This window comes from Fringilla coelebs (genome assembly GCF_963513975.1).
Source record: "Fringilla coelebs genome assembly, chromosome: 3".
NCBI lineage: Eukaryota > Metazoa > Chordata > Aves > Passeriformes > Fringillidae > Fringilla > Fringilla coelebs.
The window spans coordinates 61681110-61685617 of NC_140030.1; positions in this window are offsets into that span (position 1 = coordinate 61681110).

Below are 4508 nucleotides of genomic sequence, written 5' to 3' on the forward strand. Positions count from 1 at the left end.
TTATTAAGATTAAATTTACAATTTGTAAGTAATTTAGAAATAAAACCACATGCATGTCTTCGTGTGAAATCACAGTTTTGGATATTTGTTTTGAGAGTGCTGGTAAGTTTAGATAAGTGGAATTTCCAAAAGAAAAATATAGGTCAGAGGCCAAAATCTCTGACTTAGTTCAGGCAGCCCCACATAATTAAAGGCTTAATATTTATTTTGGTTTCATCATTTCAGGACTTACCTAAATAACTCCTGTGTTCATGCAACAATATTCTTGACATGCAGACTCTTGTAATTAAATGAGCCATATTTTATGAGCAAGATAGATTGAAAGACTATTCTTGAGTGTAGAACGTCTGTTTGATTTTACTTTTTTTAAAACACAGCTTTCCAATACTCTGTTCTATTATATTTGATGTCGTGTAATCTATATCAAAAATCAAGCAAATATCCATGTTTGTTGTCTCAGTAAAGTGTTTAGCTGATTTCACAGAGCCTGGTGTTTTCCCAAGATGTTATGACATGTAGATCTGAGGTGCTTTTTCTGTCCTCACAGACTTAGACATGTTCTGCTTTATTTACTGCTCAGTGTTAAAACTTTTTCTAATGGATAATGCAATTGCCTACAGTTCTGCCCCTATCACAGAGCAGGAAATCTTTCCAGGCTTTTTTCCTGCTACTTCAGTTTCATACTTACCTCTACAGTTCCTCCTGCACTTCCTTATTCTAGGTTTCTAGATGTTCTTCTGTCCTGCTCTGTTTTTCTGATTTGGTTCTAGAACAAGATACTTTACTAGGAAATTTCATCTAATAAAACATTTAGCTGTGTTTCTCTTTTGATTTCTAGTTGCACCTCTTTCAAGGAGGGTTCAGCTATAAAGAGAATTTCAAAGGTTCAGTTCATAGATTGGTAGCTGGTGAGGTCTGTAACCTTCCACTGGGCCTCAGGTGTCACATCTTCTGTTTGAGACAGGACTTGATGTCTGGGAGGGATCTTTTTTAGTTTCCTCAGTGAATGTGGGAATTTACAGGTATAACAAAGATGCAGTTATATTTATGGTCAAGTGAGTGGATAAATTGAAATTTGTTCTGGTGATGCTTGACCTGAATAAAGTTTTCCTCGTGGTTGTATGAATTTAAAAGGAATAGGGAATAACAAGATTGTATTGGATTTGTCAGTGAAGTACATTTCAAAAACAAACAAAAAGGCACATCCAAGTAAGATCCAAGTCCAAGGAAAAGAGCTCCTCTACACTCTGGGATTTTTAAAGGAGGCCTTTTTTTCTGGCCACACTCACCTTTGGTACTTACACTTAACTGTCACTTGTCATCACTACTCATTTTTGTGTTTCCATTTGCTTTCTGAATTCAGAACACATCAATTTTTACTCTGAGCTAGGTGATTTTCCATTTTAAGGGTATAGGTTTCCTGCCCAAGACTCACATTTTCTATGATTCTCTTGCCACAGCAGCATGACCATCTCCCACAGCCTTGTAATGTTCACATATGTATAGATATGGATATAGATATACATAGATATATAGATATAAGCTAGATAGATATAGATATAGATATAGATATAGATATAGATATAGATATAGATATAGATATAGATATAGATATAGATACGCATGCATGCTCTCTGTGTTGCTCCAGGGGTTTGTTGTGCTCTGGCTGCCCTGCTCTGGGTTGGCTTTTGCTGAACTTCACAGGGATGCTGCCAGTCCTCTGTCCTGCCTCAGGCTCCCTCAGGCAGCCCTCAGCACACTGACACAAGCCCATCTCCACCCACCATACAACAGCTTGCTGTCATCCTTCTCTGGCAGCTCCAAGGGTTTTGGGAGGATCCACACCCTCAAGCTCAGGCTGAGTGCTTGAGTCTGTTTTTCCTTAGAAAACCCTTCTAAACAGTCTGCTCAGTTTTGCTCTATGCTTTGACTTTCTTTACAAGCAAGTCCGCTGTAGCATGGACTTCTATCCACACACATGTAATGCTGAACCTGATTTTGTTTTCCTGTTCAAAGAATATAAGCCATAAAGTAGAGCTTTTTTCAGTATGCTTCTGCAGCTCCCCTATGTTTCTGAGTTTTATCTAAAGTAATTCTTGGAGTTCATTTAAAAGTCTGCTGAAAGCTTCAAGATAGCAGATTACTTTGTGTAAGTGGCTTGGTGGACGACTCAACCAGTAAATTATTTAGTACCTGTCTTTCCAGAAGGGCTGAAGCTAGGTTATGTGTTCTATAATTCAGAAAATACTTAACACTTGAGTGAACAGGCACATACAAAAAGAAACATGACTCACCCAGTATTAAAACAAATCTGTTGCTTTCAGCTGTAATTTTTTGTCCTTCATCATTGTCCAACATTCCTCATTCTACATTAAATAAAGTGAGGGATGTAGGATTATGCACCCAGATCTAGTAGGTAACAGGAACAGCAACAACCCTGTTTTATTGTAGCATTTAAAACCTATTCAATTATAAAAACTGTGGTTGTTTGTTCTTTTTTCTTCCAGAATAACTGCTCATTTTGGTGCAGTTGGGTTCAGTGATGTGCTATTTCAGTCCTCCAGAAAATGTACTGCTTTTTTCCTGTGAAAGTATGTATTTGCAGAAGGGATCTGTGCTGTAGATAAGTGTGTTATCAGATCATCTTAATATGCATCTCTTCCATTAGTTTACTGAAATATAGTTCATAGCTGCTGTTTTCTTAAAAAGGAAAGTTTCCATACAATAATTGTGCCCACTTAAAATAATATGGGAAGATTGTAGTGTAGTTTTTAGTAGTGAAACTGAAGAATTGTAGTGAAACTGGAGAAAAACCACTGTGAAGTGTGCCTTCACATATGGCACCTGTGCAAAATTTTGGTCTCTATGTCTTTATGTTGTGAAGTCCTTGTTCTTGAAATGGGAGTTTAATTGGGAATTATTGTATTTGTCAATCAAAGAAAAAGAAATGCTTTGTTCAGGATCTGATGTAGACAAAATTAACAAAATGGTGTGAATAGGAAAGAGTTTTGTAATAATTCCCATGAGGAAAAAAAGGACCCCACTTCCCCAATTTTGTCTGCAGTCAAGATCATCTGAAAATCTTTTCCTACCTACCTGTAATGCTGCAAAATTGGCTAAGCAATTGATGGTCTTACCCACTGCATGTAACAGGAGTTGGAAGCTAACACACATGGTATTGTACAAAACTTCATCATCCAGTGGCTTGATCAGCCAAGATTTAAATAAGATTAACAAGTAGGAAAAAAATCCCTTTTCATTTGATCTCTTTATTGCATTATCCGCCAAGCTTTGAGTCACCGTTGCCTCAGGTTAATGTTTGAAAAGAACAATTAAGTAAAGAGGTTTGCATTGATGCAGGGTTCAATTTCTAAATTATAGTCAGTGGTGCTCTGCAGTGATGAAAGCTAGATGTGTGTGTGACCTAGCAAACAGATTACATTTTTGTTATCCTCTCTTGTTTGCTGCTTTAATGTTGCCTTCAGTAAATTCTGGGATTTGGAGTTTTTATTTGGCTCTTATAATTTCCAAGAAAGTAAGAAGCTTTTGTGTCTTTCAGGAAATTAGCTGGGGTTTTTTTCTGCTTGAAGCCACCCAGTCTTAAAATTGATGTCATTTGTTCTAATTTAACCCATGTTCCAGGCTCTGGGAATGGGAAGTTTAGCTCTACAAGGCAGCGAAAAATGGGTTTTAAGTGTGTTTTCTGTTCCCTACTCCCATTTTCACTGTGAGGAAATTAAATTAGAGGTGTGAGGCTCAATCAAGTCATTAAACAGTTGTTAGTACTGCAGTAGGTTATATCTCCCAGAAAACAAAATATATGGGTTGATGTTAAACCCCAGATTAAATTCAGGAAATAGTTGTTGAGAAGAAGTATTTCTGGAAGGGACCCTGAAAGCTTCTAGTCACTCCTTGTGTCCCAAGACATACAAATGTCTCAGTCCTCAGTTCAAGCCTGAACTGTTTGTGGTTATATCATGTTTAATGAGGGGGACTCTCCAGGCTCTCACTTTCTGTTGCTTCAGCAGCCTGAATTCCTTAGACCCATTTTCTTAGAGTCTCAGTTAAATCTTAAATTATCTTTCCTATGAGTTTAGATTCAATCTCCCACAAGGTGACTGGTTCCTATTATCTATCCTTCATCACGGCTGTTAGGGGAATGTTGGGCAGGCAGCACTTTTCTTGGCACTGGCACCTGAGTTCTCCTTGAGCAAAGGTGCCACTGGTTTGCTCTGGTGAGGCTCCAGCTCTCTGACCATGCTCATTCCCCTTCTCCCACCTCTCACTGGACCAGCAGCAACCCCATGGAAAGCCAAATCCGAGACTCTGAGCCCCAGATCTTTACTGAAGAACTGCTACCCAGCCAGCCCTACTTGCTTGAGCCACGTTCTGCACTGTTTCCATAGGACACTTGGGGCTGTTTTGTAAAATCAAGTAACTGGTGTTGTTTAGGGAGGCTTTATATATCCTGCTTGTAAAGGTCTTCAATAGACATCTTACTGAATTTG